Below are 15,723 nucleotides of genomic sequence, written 5' to 3' on the forward strand. Positions count from 1 at the left end.
TCTATGTTTTGCTTGGTTATTCTCTATTTGCAACCTTTGCGTTTCGTCTTTGTACTTTTGACCTAAAAGCTCTTGTCATGATGGAGCTTAATTGTATTAGTTGGCATCAATGTCCCCCTTATTGAACAGGCACTTAGGCACCAGAGTATTTAGCTTAAATGGCTAATACTTGCTGGTGGGTATATTTGGTTTACACGCACCGTCTGAACGGTCAGTTAGTTTTGAACCACCAGGTTTTTTTTTCAGTAGAACAGAGATGGACCTGATATGAATCAATTGACTAGAGATTAGTGACTGTACACTGTATACAATAAAAATGCCACCTGGAATGTGTGTGTTACGATCCTATGGGTGTGTGTCTGCCTATGTGTGTGCATACTGTGCTTGTCTGTGTGTGCGAAAGAGAAAGACCATTAGTATCTGTCCCTGGCAGACCATTAGTATCTGTCCGTGGGTACTCCCGGTCCATAATCTAGCCGCATGGTCTGGTTGCTGCCGTTATTGAAAAAGGACTGTGTCATGCGTCCATTCCCTGGAAGGATCCGTAATGTCACAGAAGCCAAATCAACAGCAGATCATCCGATCACTTTACCCAAGCACACACATTTGGAATCGTAGGTGGGGGAAAAAACGTGAAAGTCAGTTAAGAACACATTCTGATTTACAATGACGGCCTACCCCGGACAACGCTGGACCAATTGTGCACCACCCTATGGGACTCCCAATCACAGCTGGATGTGATTCAGCCTGGATTCGAACCAGGGACTTTAGTGACACCTCTTGTGCTGAGGTGCATTGCCTCAGCCACTCGGGAGCTCTGTAGTGCCCCATATTTAATCTGTGGTCTCTTTTTCCTGAAAATGAACTTCTTTATGGCAGACTATTGGTCTAAACTTGACTCTAGGAGGAGGCAGTGATAACATGGAACTCACAAAATTGATACAAGGGAGGACAATGCTTAAGTAGGTGATAGCCACGGTGAAGACACAAATCATTAAGCATTACCTTATCCCCCTCTATTTACACTATTTGCAGGAAGAACCTACTTTTCACCTTTCAAAAGGTCCAAAAAAACACAACAAACATACTTCTTTGCATGCTAGAATCTTAATTATTAAAATTAATTTCATCCCTTGTATCAATTTTATGAGTTCCATGTTACCACTGCCTCCTCCTATAGAGTCAAGTTTAGACCAATAGTCTGCCATAAAGACTATGGCAGACGGCAGATTAAATATGGAACACTACAGAGAACAAAAGCATCAGGAGGGCTTTCATCACCTATCATTCCAAACTCCAATAAGAATACAATATGCATTATTTTCTGGGCTGACTCCTAAAAAATGTGAGTTATTGTTTGGACTAATTATAGTTTCCGCAGTAAATGTGTGGAAAGCAACAGACGCATTCGAGATCTAATCTAAAATGGCATTCATACTCTCCAATAGGGCGTAAAAAGGAATTGTGTAGATCTAGGAAGGGTATTTATACTTTCAAAGATACGTGAATGGACTCTTTAGCTTCCAGGAAATCCGCCAGTGTTTTAATGTCCCGGGGGTGGTTGAATTCTGGTAGAAAGTCAACGATATAATCTCTGTACCAAATATTGCCATTAGATCCAATGGTGATGTCGATTTGTGATGAATCTGAATTGAACGCCAATGGAGAGTGCGGTTGGCAGGAACCACAGCTGCTAAGAAAATGATTGTACCAAGGTGGATACCACCTCATCAATTACCATTGCAGCCTTGGTTCTTCAAATTTAAGGAAGTTGTCTGATGGAACTGTCCACAGCCAGGATTCACAGGGCCAGGGTGTCCACTTTGGACATCTTGGGGGAAAAGCAGCAGTAGACATTTCTTAACTATTATCCAACAGATCTGTACATCTACGAATGGATCTCTATAATTTGTAAACTATTTCTGATGTTTGTACTATGCAAGGTGTATTTATTTATCTGCGTTCTTATTTCACAATAGATTTTTAGATATGCTTAGATTACCGAGTGGGTGGGGGGTGTTCAATAAATAAATATATACAGTACCAGTCAAAAGTTTGGACACCTACTCATTCAAGTGTTTTTCTTAATTTTTTTACTTTTTTCTACATGGTAGAATTTTTTAAATTTGTATTTATTTAACCTTTATTTAACCAGGTAGGCCAGTTGAGAACAAGTTCTCATTTACAACTGCGACCTGGCCAAGATAAAGCAAAGCAGTGCGACAAAAAACAACAACACAGAGTTACACATGGGATAAGCAAATGTACAGTCAATAACACAATAGAAACATCTATAGACAGTGTGTGCAAATGTAGTAAGATTAGGGAGGTAAGGCAATAAACAGGCCATAGTGGCGAAATAATTACAATTTAGCATTAACACTGGAATGATAGATGTGCAGATGATGATGTGCAAGTAGAGATACTGGGGTGCAAAAGAGCAAAAAAAAAACAATATGGGGGTTAGGTAGTTGGGTGTGCTTTTTACAGATGCTGTGCTGTGTACAGGTGCAGTGATCAGTAACCTGCTCTGACAGCTGATGCTTAAAGTTAGTGAGGGAGATATAAGTCTCCAGCTTCAGTGATTTTTGCAATTCGTTCCAGTCATTAGCAGCAGAGAACCGGAAGGAAAGGCAGCCAAAGGAAGAGTTGGCTTTGGGGATGACCAGTGAAATATACCTGCTGGAGCGCGTGCTACGGGTGGGTGTTGCTATGTTGACCTGTGAGCTGAAATAAGGTGGGGCTTTACCAAGCAAAGACTTATAGATGATCTGGAGCCAGTGGGTTTGGCGACAAATATGTAGAGCGAGCCAGCCAACGAGATCATACAGGTCACAAGTGGTGGGTAGTATATATTTCACCTTTATTTAACCAGGTAGGCCAGTTGAGAACAAGTTCTCATTTGCAACTGCAACCTGGCCAAGATAAAGCATAGCAATTCGACACATACAACAGCACAGAGTTACACATGGAATAAACAAAACATAGTAAATAATAGAGTAGAACAAAATAAAACAAAATGTCTATATGAGTGCAAATGAGGTAAGATAAGGGAGTTAAGGCAATAAATAGAACATGGTGGCGAAGTAATTACAATATAACAACCAGTGATATATGTATATATGAGATATACCTGCTAGAGCGCGTGCTACGATTGGGTGTTGCTATGGTGACCAGTGAGCTGAGATAAGGCGGCGCTTCACCTAGCAGAGACTTGTAGATAACTTGTAGCCAGTGGGTTTGGCGACGAGTATGAAGCGAGGGCCAACCAACGAGAGCATACAGGTCGCAATGGTGGGTAGTGTATGGGGCTTTGGTGACAAAACGGATGGCACTGTGATAGACTGCATCCAGTTTGGTGAGTAGAGTGTTGGAGGCTATTTTATAGATGACATCACCGAAGTCGAGGATCGGTAGGATGGTCAGTTTTAGTTAGAGTTGTATGGCATTGACGCTCGTCTGGAGGTTAGTTAACACAATGTCCAAAGAGGGTACCAGAAGTATACAGAATGGTGTCGTCTGCGTAGGTGTGTACCAGAGAATCACCAGCAGCAAGAGCAACATCATTGATGTATGCAGAGACGGCCCAAGGATTGAACCCTGTGGCACCCCCATAGAGACTGCCAGAGGTCCGGACAACAGGCCCTCCGATTTGACACGCTGAACTCTATCAGAGAAGTAGTTGATAAACCAGGCGAGGCAATCATTTGAGAAACCAAGGCTGTCGAGTCTGCCAATAAGAATGTGGTGATTGACAGAGTCGAAAGCCTTGGCCAGGTCGATGAATACGGCTGCACAGTAATATCTCTTATCGATGGCGGTTATGATGTCGTTTAGGACCTTGAGCGTGGCTGAGGTGCACCCATGACCAGCTCTGAAACCAGATTCCATAGCGGAGAAGGTACGGTGGGATTCAAAATGGTCGGTGATCTGTTTGTTAACTTGGCTTTCGAAGACCTTAGAAAGACAAGGATAGGATAGATATAGGTCTGTAGCCGTTTGGGTCTAGAGTGTCACCCCCTTGGAAGAGGGGGATGACTGCGGCAGCTTTCTAATCTTTGGGAATCTCAGACGATACAAAAGAGGTTGAACAGGCTAGTAATAGGGATTGCAACAATTTCGGCAGATAATTTTAGAAAGAGAGGGTCTCGATTGTCTAGCCCGGCTGATTTGTAGTGGTCCAGATTTTGCAGCTCTTTCAGAACATCAGCTATCTGGATTCGGGTAAAGGAGAAATGGTGGGGGCTTTGGCGGGTTGCTGTGGAGGGTGCCGGGCAGTTGACCGGGGTAGGGGTAGCCAGGTGGAAAGCAGGCCAGCCGTAGAGAAATGCTTATTGAAATTCTCAATTATAGTGGATTTATCGGTTGTGACAGTGTTTCCTAGCCTCAGAGCAGGGGGCAGCTGGGAGGAGGTGCTCTTATTCTCCATGGACTTTACAGTGTCCCAGAACTTTTTTGAGTTACTACTACAGGATGCAAATTTCTGTTTGAAAAAGCTAGCCTTAGCTTTCCTAACTGCCTGTGTGTATTTGTTCCTAACTTCCCTGAAAAGTTGCATATTACGGGGGCTATTCGATGCTAATGCAGAATGCCACAGGATGTTTTTGTGCTGGTCAAGGGCAGACAGTTCTGGAGTGAACCAAGGTCTATATCTGTTCTTACTTCTACATTTTTTGAATGGGGCATGCTTATTTTAGATTGTGAGGAAAGCACTTTTAAAGAACCACCAGGAATCCTCTACTGACGGGATGAGGTCAATATCCTTCCAGGATATCCAGGCCAAGTCGATTTGAAATGCCTGCTCGCTGAAATGTTTTAAGAGGCGTTTGACACTGATGAGGGGTGGTCGTTCAACCGCGGACCCATTACGGATTTAGGGTTGTACCTGGTAGGTTCCTTGATAATTTGTGTGAGATTGAGGACATCTATCTTAGATTGTTGGACGGCCGGGGTGTTAAGCATATCCCAGTTTATGGTCACCTAACAGTACGAACTCTGAAAATAGATGGAGGGCAATCAATTCACATATGGTGTCCAGGGCTTAGCTGAGGGCTGAGGGGGGTCTATAACAAGTGGCAACAGTGAGCGACTTATTTCTGGAAAGGTTGATTTTTAAAAGTAGAAGCTCAAACTGTTTGGGCACAGACCTGGATAGTATGACATAACTCTGCAGGCTATCTCTGCACTAGATTGCAACTCCGCCCCCTTTTGCAGTTCTATCTTGATGGAAAAAAATGTTGTAGTTTGGGATGGAAATTTCAGAATTTTTGGTGGCCTTCCTAAGCCAGGTTTCAGAAACCGTTAGGACATCAGAGTTGGCGGAGTGTGCTAAAGCAGTGAATGAAACAAACTTAGGGAGGAGGCTTCTGATGTTAACATGCATGAATTCAAGCCTTTTACGGTTACAGAAGTCAACAAATGAGAGCGCCTGGGAAATAGGTGTAGTACTGGGGCTACAGGGCCTGGGTTAACTTCTACATCACCATAGGAACAGAGGAAGAGTAGGATAAGGGTACGGCTAAAGGCTATAAGAACTGGTCTTCTAGTGTGTTGGGAACAGAAAATTAAAGGAGCAGATTTCTAGGCACGGTAGAATAGATCCAGTGCATAATGTACAGACAAGGGTATGGTAGGATGTGAGTACAGTGGAGGTAAATCTAGGCATTGAGTGACGATGAGAGAGGTTTCATCTCTAGAGGCACCAGTTAAGCCAAGTGAGGTCTGCATGCGTGTGACAAAAGAGCTATCTAAGGCATTTTGAGCGGGACTGAGGGCTCTACAGTGAAATAAAACAATAAGAACTATCTTAAACCGCGGTAGACAAGGCATATTGACATTAGAGAGAGGCATAATGCAATCACAAGTGTTGATCAGGAGAGCTAAGACAACAACGGGTAAATGGCGATGAATGGGCGGCGAGGGTCAGTTAGGTACACACAGGACCTGAGTTCGAGGCTGAGACCGACAGATAAACAAAATGATGTACTGTGTTGGTGAACAGTCCAGCAGGCATCAGCTGTGTAGCCGAGTGATCATAGGGTCCAATGAGCAGCAATAGGTGAGTCAGGGGGCCGTTCGGTAGTCCCTACTATGCTAGGTGAGCTGGAGACACAGCGTTCAGAAAGCTAGCGTGCCGTGGCTAGCAGATGGTTCTTCGGCGACATCGCAACGTTGAAACACATTAGACGAGTACGTCGGCAGACCAGTCGTGATGGATCAGCAGGGCTCCGTGTCGACAATAAAGGGTCCAGGCCAATTGGCAAAAGAGGTATTGTAGCCCAAGAATTAGCTGGTATACTTCGTCGGCTAGCCGGGAGATGGGCCTAGCTCGAGGCTAGCTCAAGGCTAACTGGTGCTTGCTTCGGAACAGAGGCGTTAGCCAACAATAGCCACTCGGTTGCAGCTAGCTTAGCTGCGATGATCCGGTGTAATGATACAGAGCTTGCGATATCAATCCGGTGATGTGTTTGAGAAAAGCTGTCCGATATGCCCTGGGTTGATATCGCGCTGAGCAGACTGGAAGGTATTGTCCGAGCTAAAGCCGCTGGTGACCGAGCTAAAGGTGAAGACCACTAGCAGTGGCTAACAATGACTAATAGCTAGTAGCTAGTTAGCTGGCTAGCTTCTGATGGAGGTTCCAGTTATAGGTAATAAAAATAGCAGATCCGTACCACATTGGGTGAGGCGGGTTGCAGGAAAGTATATTTCGTTCGTAGATAAAAAGTGAGATTAAATTATATCCGAAAAAAAAATACGAAAAACGGAATATTTACACGGGACAAGGCAAACACACGTCCCACTGCTACGCCATCTTGGATCAGAGCCAATTATAGTTAAGACATCAAAACTATGAAATAACACGTATGGAATCATGTAGTAACCCCAAAAAATTTTAAACAAATCAAAATATATGTTATATTCTAGATTCTTCAAAGTAGCCACCTTCTGCCTTGATGACAGCTTTGCACACTCTTGGCATTCTCTCAACCAGCTTCATAATTAACACTGCTGGCAGATTCCCATTTTTACTGCGGGCCCCAAACGCATCCCAGAATAGTCTCTCTGTTGCAAAACGCCACCTACACTTTATTCCCACTCAGCGCTAATAAGAGACGCCAGGCTGTGTATGTGTGTGTTATTTGCCACTTACGTTGAGTTAGTTTTTTCCCTCCTAGTCAAACATATATTAATGTTGTCAGCACTAGAGAGTATGGAAGAGCTATAGGGAGACTGCGAAGTGGCCGCTTGAGAGAGAGCGGGAGGAAGGCTTTGAGAGAATTCAAGCAATTTAGTTTGAGTGTAGCACGTTGTAAAAGGATGGGAACACAGCTGAGACAAACTTGGCTTAGACGAACACACTCATGTGTTCATGCTCACAGTCACTCCCCTCTCTCATTTTCCTCCTCTTTATTTGTCTCCCCCCCATTTCATGTCTCCTCCTTCCATTTTTCATTTACCTCGCTCGCTCAACGTCCCTCTCTCTCTCCCTGTGCCCTACCTTCCGTATTGCTTTCTATTCATACATCCTCCTGTCTTAAGTGTACCTTCTCCCTCTCTTGCTGTTAGTGTTTTTGCCCCTCTTGCCCTCTAAATTTCTCCCTCTCGCTGTCAGTCTTCCTCTCCTCTGCACCAGTCCTCCTCTATTTGTGTATGCACCCCCCCCCCCCCACTCCCTCCATCCTCAACACTGTTGCTGTAGAGTCTCAAGGGGCAATACATAGAGAGAAAGAGAGAGAGGTTGAAAGCGAGAGAGCGGGCGCCAGGTGAGGCACCACATGGCCCGGAGCTCCCGCTAAGCACATTAGCCGCTGACGCTAACCCAAGCTCTGTTCCCAGCGAATGGGCCATACTGTAGCAGCTAGGATAAAAAAACGAGCCCCGGCACCATGACCTCATTCTCTGTTCACGTCAAATCAAAGCCTCCTGTTTACAAGCTACCGCTGCTTCCGTCGCCACCGCCTAGTCAGCTATTAGTTTGTCTAATTTTCTCCGTATCTCTTTCTCTCTCGTGGTCTCCCGCATCCTCCCTCACTCTGTTGCGGTACGAGGAAGATTGTGGAATTGTTAACTGCGGTGGGTGAAGTCAATGATTATCACCACACAGGGAAGCTAACAGTGCCCTGTAGCATTTGCTAGCCTACCTCTGCTCTACTAGGCAGTAGGGTTGGAGAGTATCCAGATGTTCATATCATCATACCACCCTTCTCTCTCACATTTACAGTATTACCGGCTTGGTACACAAGGGGGTGCCAAAAATACAAAAAAAAGCACATTGGATGTCTATTACCAGAATGCTAACAAAATTTGCACAAGTAATAGCACATTTCCATGGAGGCTGCTAGCTAAATTAGCTACATTTGCACAAACAAAAATAAACGCATTGTATAGACAGGCAATCCAGCTCATAAAGTTATACATGTATAGGTTGGAGCTACCAATGTCATTTTTGAGTTTGGACATTTACAAGCGAATGTAAACGAGAGACATTGTGCAAATTAACAAAGGTTTGACGCATGCTTGTCTGGAGGAAGAATGGTACTGTGTACACACTGTGCCTGTGTGGAGTCTGGGAGTAGCTAGGGCAACTGGCCTGCCTGCTCTGCTAGGAGAAGAGGGGGGAGGAGAAGACAGGCCCAGAACGAGAGGAGAAAAAAATGCAAGGAATCAGCTACAGTGGCGGCTGTACAGATAATTGTTAAGAAGCAGTGCGGCTTGGTTGGATTGTGTTTTGGAGGACGCATGGCTTTCGACCTTCGTCTCTCCTGAGCCCGTACGGGAGTTGTAGCGATGAGACAAGATAGTAACTACTAACAATCGGATACCACAAAATTGGGGAGAAACGAGGGTAAGAAAAAATAAAGCTTAACAATATGATGCCCCGTGATCTTATTAATTCAGCCACTTACTTAGATAACTAGCAAGTTAAAATTAGGAGTTGCCCTAATGCAGAATTCTTTGTTCATCACACCGGGGGGAAAAAAACGAAATACTGTACTGTTTTGTAAACGCAGATCTAAAATGCTTCTTATTGTAATTTCTGCTCAGCATCAAACTAATGTTGTGTTTCAGATGCACTTCTCCACTCGGATGAGAAGTCACAAACGGGCATTCTATTAAAAGACAGCGCTTTGACTGATGTGTTGCTACTCTTCTCCAGTATTCTTCTCTGCGTAGCTCGGCAAAATGCAAGAGGTCTTTAAGCAAAACATTTAGGAAATGTAGCTGGTTATGTTTTTTTCTATGATACCCATTAGAAATATGATGGCCTCGCATCGTTTTTTTTTGCAACAAAAAACAACCTTTCTTTGTCATTGTAAGCTCATTTACTCATGTGGTTGTCTGCCAAATAGCATTGCGCTTCTGTCGTCACCTGATGGAAAATGAAGCTATTTTCTGCCGAATGTGTTGCGCTAATGTATTTTCTGTGAAAACCATAGTTGCACGTCTCTGATCATTCTATTGAAGAAGAAAAAAACGGTTGCCTTTCAATATAAAACGCAATCTCTGTCAGTACACAGATGGACTCAACTGCTCCCACTTTCTCCCATTGTGCTATTTACGAACAAACGTGTGACTGGGTCAACTGTTTCTGGGGAACTACGGGAAGCTTCTTCATGTAAAATAATGTGACAGGTGAAATGAAGAAGGCGATCAGCTTTAACTTTTAACATATTGCACAAGTTGACACAGGTATTTACATAAAAAAATTGCTACAAATATGAAAATGTATTGAAAAACAAAACAAAAAACTGTTTCAATGGTATTGGCGGTATTAAAAAAACCATCCCGTGGCTATTTCCAAATACCCCGGTATACGGTATACACAGTAATACCGCCCAAGCCTACTAGGCCGTACATTGGAATCTGCAGACTTGTATGAGAGGAGTGCACTGTATTGGATAAAGCACTCTGTTTATTGTCAATACAATGTGGTTATGTATAAGACTGTATTGATAATGAGCTGGGAGTGTATAGGCTCTTGTTGAAATGAGCCGGGATGATGTAATCCACCTGTCAGGGCCACTCATGTTGATTTATCTGGTCAGTCAGAAAGACTGGATCGATCCCCACAGGGATAATGTGATGGGACCTTTGTGCCACTACACACGCCCACACTCTGAGTGACACCTGCCAAGGGTTCACACTCCAGCGCAAAGCTCCTCTACGTAGGTTCACGCTCTTTAGGTCAGCTGTCTCTGTGTGTGTGTGCGTGAGCTAGTTCCCCCTCTTCCCCTAAGCGGGCCTTCCTCTCCCTAAATTCGAATTAGCTTTTTATGCGGGCCAATTGGAAACAACAACAGTGGCTGTTTTTATTTTTTTAATCCCAGCATTTCAGAGTAGGACGAAGTTTCCATGTTTCACTGATGTAAGGTCAGTATTGCATGTTCCAAGCAATTGCTTAAGGTAAACTGATCTTAGATCAGATCTGTGTCGTCGTGGTAACTTCTACCAGGAGCACTAGGGATTTCAAGGCATGAAAGCGCTAAAGCAGTGTAGATATAGGGTCAAACGAGCGCTTTAAGTGCATACAGTATGTTTGTTATCCCTGGTGTGTGTCTGCTGTTTTCCAAAGGATCACGCAAACGGTGTCAGACGTGAATCTTTTGGAAGTGAGTGGGTGTGTTTATCTGTTTTTGTTGTGTGTGTCTGTGTGCCCAACGCCGTGCGTCCATGTGAGTTATGTGTGTGAATAAATGAGTGTGTGTGTGTGGGAGTAAGCTTCAAAAGCCACTGTGGGGTGACTGCAAATCCCGCTTGACTATGAATGGAACTGAAAGGTGGGGTAGCGAGGGCTGTGGATTTTTTAGCAGTTCAGTGATGTGGCGACGCGTGGTTCTCTATCGCCGTGACCCTCTTGTCTGTTTTCCGACAGAACGACAAGCACTTGGTGTTATGAAGAATGACCTGAACGTAACACAATGCTTTGTGACTCATTGAGTGATTTGTAGCCTTTCTCATGCGAGTCGTCAGAGAGATGTCCTTCGTTCTCTCAAGTGTGAGTGGAAACGGTTTCGACTTTGTATGTGTGTGTGGCTGAGAGAGAGAGATGGCAAGACTTGCTGCCATTGAAGGCCACTCAGTCCGACAGAGGCAAATAATCTACTCACAATGCCTTGTGCCACATCAGAGTCTCCAAGGGTTCCAAATGACCTCTTTACATCAAATAAAATGTTATTGGTCACGTACACATATTTAGCAGATGTTATTGCGGGTGAAATGCTTGTGTTCCTAGCTCCAACAGTGCAGTAGTATCTAACATTTCACAAGAATACACACAATCTAAAAGTAAAAGAATGGAATTAAGAAATATATAAATATTAGATCAAGCGATGTCGGAGTGGCATTGACTAAAATACAGTAGAATAGAATACAGTATATACAGTACATTTGGAAAGTTTTCCCACATTGTATTCTAAAATTGATTAAATTGTTTTTTTCCCTCATCATCAATTAATCCTCAAGAATAAGTCCGTAACGTAACAAAATGTGGGAAAAGTCAAGTGGTCAGAATACTTTCCGAAGGCTCTGTACATATAAGATGAGTAAAGCATTATGTAAACATTATTAAAGTGACTATTGTTCCATTATTAAAGTGGCCAGGGATTCCAAGTCTATGTGTATAGGGCAGCAGCCTCTAAGGTGCAGGGTTGCGTAACCGGGTGGTAGCCGGCTAGTGATGGCTATTTAACAGTCTGATGGCCTTGAGATAGAAGCTGTTTTCAGTGTCTCGATTCCAGCTTTGATGCACCTGTACTGACTTCACCTTCTGGATGATAGCGGGGTGAACAGGCAGTGGCTTGGGTGGTTGATGTCCTTGATTATCTTTTTGGCCTTCTTGTGACATTGGGTGCTGTAGGTGTCCTGGAGGGCAGGTAGTTTTCCCCCGGTGATGCGTTGGGCAGATCTCGCCACCCTCTGGAGAGCCTTGTGGTTGTGGGCGGTGCAGTTGCCATACCAGGCGGTGATACAGCCCGACAGGATGCTCTCAATTGTGCATCTGTAAAAGTTTGTGAGGGTTTTAGGGGCCAAGCCAAATTTCCTCAGCCTCCTGAGGTTGACGAGGCGTAATTGCACCTTCTTCACCACACTATCTGTGTGGGTGATGTGTACTCTGAGGAACTTTCTACCTTCTCCACTTCAATGTGGGTGGGGCGTGCTCCCTCTGCTGTTTCCTGAAATCCACGATCAGCTCGTTTTGTTGATGTTGAGTGAGAGGTTATTTTCCCAGGGCCCCAACCTCCTCCCTGTTGTCTCGTTATTGATGGTAATCAGGCCTACCACTGTTGTGTCGTCTGCCAACTGGGACTCCTGCCCCCCCCCCCCCCCCCATTAGTGGGGAGAATGTAAAACTGACCTTAGAGCAGTCCCTACTTGGTGATTTGAGTAAGATTTTCTTTTTTCCTATAATTTGTTTCTCTCGTTTTTCTCCTTTTCTTTCCTTTTATCTCTCTCTCTCTCTCTTTCGGTCTTCCACTGGTCACCTTGAACGAGACATTCGTGGAGATACAATGGCTTTTTAAACATTCAGTGTCAGTGTGTCCATGCTACTGTGAATTAGTGGCCCCTGCTCTTGTCTGGGCTCTCTATCAAAACACAGTGAGTCATTTCTCCATTATATCCTCGAGCGCTGGCCAATGCTAAAACGGTACTGTTGCAAAACCTATTTTCCTTAGCAGAGGCACGTTGGTAATCATATTGTTGTTATATAAGTGTTTATTTTTGGGGGGAGAGGAATGAGATGACAGAATAGGATTGCACCCGGCTTCGCAGAACAGATCCAAGCCATTTGATTGGCTTAGCACCAAAAAAATATTACAAAAGAAAAGCCTTTTCTTGCCTGTGCAGCACAACAGTTATAAATATTTTAGAAGGAGAGAGGGAGAAAGAGAGAGAGAGATTAAAAAAGTAAAAACTAACAGGATGAGTGCAGGGAGTTATGTATTCACTCAGGGCTGGGGGTGAGTGGGAGCTTACAGTGAGAGGTGGTGTTTGTACACACACACACACACACACACATACAGACGCTAAAAGACACACAGAGACAGAAGGAAAGCAGGGAGGCCTAAAGACAGCCATCCAGAAAGAGAGACAAGCGTACAGGCAGGTCAACCCAACATAATGCATACAAAGACACGTGCAGATAGACAGATGGCTTTGCTCACTGGCCCATAGCAGCCCAGCCCCTAGGCCAGGTGAGCCAGATGATGGACCCAACGCAACGGCCAAGCATCCACGTGTGTGTGCGTGCGTGCGTGCGTGCGAACAGCAGAGCGATCCTTAGAAGTGAACTATGGAGAGAGGAAGAAAGGCAGACGGAGATTCACAACCTCTCCTTCATTTCACCGCGAGACCCTTTTTTACTCCAGCGCCCATCACTCAAAGAATCACACACCTGCCAAACGGAAACGCCGTGTTTGGGTTGGCACTGTGTGTGCGGGTGGAGAGAGAAAAAGAAAGAGAGAGAGAGAGATTGGAGACATGGCAGAATGGAAAGCTTTAAGCCTTGACCCGCATTGCTACGGTTTATGGACTTACGATCTGGTACTTCAGAAGCTGCTCAGACTGAAACCTACTGTATGTCCTGTGAATGAGACAGTGTTATAGCTTGCCATTACCTTAATCACTGATGCTGGATGGCCTTTTCAAAGCCTCTGATCGCTGCTCTGGATGGCTCTTGTTGGAGGTTTTTGCTGGCTGAATAGTCACATCACTGTGTGTGTTTGCGTGTGCGTGTGTGCGTGCGTGCGTGTTTGTCTGCGCATTTGTGTATTTGAAAGGATTTGACAGTGCTCAAACGTCAAGCTTGACTGAGTCAGGCTTCAGTCACAGATTACTTTCACCTGCCTTGTAAACCAATTCTATGCCCTCATTTTAGTCTTTCTACTCTTCTTTTTCTGACACACACACAAACACACACACACACGCACAAACACGCAGCGGTGGCCTACTTTCAAAACACAGTTGATGTAACGTAACACAAGCTCCTGCAAGAACTAGGATTTGTATTGTTACCCTGGGTATATATGGGAGGTTTGAAGGGGCTGGGCTCCAGGGTGAAGTTTCCTCTAAGTACAGATCTAGGCTCAATCCTAACTTTAACCATTAGTGGAGAAAATGTCAAACTGATCCAGGATCGGCTTCTAGGAGCAACTTCACCCTGCACCGACGGTCTGGGATTGAAAAGGCCAGATGAATCAATAGGCATGATTTTGTAACCACTACTGTCTGTCTCTGTGGAAGTTCAGTTGCTCTTCTCTCGTACTGTATGACAGTTGATGCTGAGTAGTATTGCTATGTATTTCTATTGGTTGATGTTTGGGACAGGGATCATAGAACAGTCGTTTTGACAAAGTTGAGGTGAAATGGTTTCATGCGTTTTCAAATTCACAACCGCCACGCACACACACACGCACGCACGTTACGCACACGACCCTCATAACCATCCTGTTCGGAACAGGTTGCACTGCCGGTGTGCCTGCTCCGGGTGCTGGCACCTGGTGGCTCCAGGGGTTTGTTTGTGTTGGGGCATGGTGGGCATTCCAGCTGTGATGCACAACTTCCCACCACAGTGCCTTGCCCTGGCATCTCGCCAGATGCCTGACCCAGGTAGATCCAGCAGTGCCAGGGGAGAGGATAGGGGGCGCCACCCAAAACACACAACACACACATCTGCCACCCCAGCAGGTGAGCTTAAGCAAATAATATGGATATTTTGGGGGGAAATACAAAATTGTCTCCCCTGTGCAGCTTTCCAGCTGGGTGCTAATCATAGTTGGTGGGGGTCAATTCCAATTCTAATTGCAATTTTCCTCCAAACAACTGAATTGAAATGGCATTGACCCCAACCCAGGTGCTAACACTAGGCCGGGGTCAGAGGTGCACATCTCCAATCCTCAGTCAGCGGCTCCCATTTTTTCCCCCCTCCCCTTGACTTTCAATCAGACACTCCAGAAGTGGTTACCGCCTGGGTAACCAGGGGTGCGTTCAGCCATGTGAAACATTCAGCTGATAGAAATGTGGCCAGTGTACTGCTCTTTGTGTCTCACTTCATCCCAGTATCATATCTCTTTCTGTGCTCCCCATTCATTAAGGCAGGACAAGGAGAGCTCCTAACGACGACACAGGTGGAAGGGACTATTCCAAAGCTGGTGGGAATATTGTTAAAGAGAAGAAGTGCTGACTTAGTTCTACTGTGGGCTACTTTCATTCTCCTACTCTGCACTGGTCTCCCCTGTGCCGAACAGGTTTAGCTAAATCTAACTGTGCTATATCAAAGCTTGGCTAGTGTTGTTCTCACTGATTTATTGTAAAAGCCACGTCTTTGCTAGTCCAGATTCGACCTTCTGACACCCCTCTTCCCCAGTGGAGGCAGTCCCAGTGGCTCCTGATGTTGGCACTGGGAGGAGTCCCCTTCCCTTCTCTCCTTATTGGTGTGTCTGCCAGAGCCGTCTGGGCCCTGTGTGTTGTGGTGTGTGTGTGTCACCAGAGGGTAGACAGATGGAGGCGGCTATTGTTCTATTGTGTTGCCCTGGAGCAGCGGGCACAGCCTCAAAGGCCGTGGCAGCAGAGCAGAGCAGAAGGACGAGGACTCCTCCCAGTGCCACCCCACCTCACACCGGGCTGCTGGCTCCCGTATGGGCCTGCTAGGAGGGTGGGCTGAGCGCAAGGACAGACCAAGAAGTGAAATCTATTGTTATTGGTCACGTACACATATTTTGCAGA

General features: G+C 45.1%; 1 protein-coding gene across 7 annotated transcripts in view; it reads left to right on the plus strand.

Annotated features, from left to right (window-relative positions):
• Positions 1-15,723, plus strand: part of LOC139380405 (adenosine deaminase RNA specific B1b) — a 169,458-nt gene that overhangs the window by 91,277 nt on the left and 62,458 nt on the right. Inside the window, exon 1 of one of the 7 annotated variants that reach the window (XM_071123051.1) lies at positions 10,356-10,371. The exons of the other annotated variants lie outside the window; for them this stretch is intronic. The gene's annotated coding sequence lies outside the window, so the exon portion shown is untranslated. Of the gene's footprint in view, positions 1-10,355; positions 10,372-15,723 lie in introns of those variants that run through there. 7 annotated transcript variants of the gene reach the window in all.

Source organism: Oncorhynchus clarkii, chromosome 22 (genome assembly GCF_045791955.1).
Source record: "Oncorhynchus clarkii lewisi isolate Uvic-CL-2024 chromosome 22, UVic_Ocla_1.0, whole genome shotgun sequence".
Taxonomy (NCBI): Eukaryota; Metazoa; Chordata; class Actinopteri; order Salmoniformes; family Salmonidae; genus Oncorhynchus; species Oncorhynchus clarkii.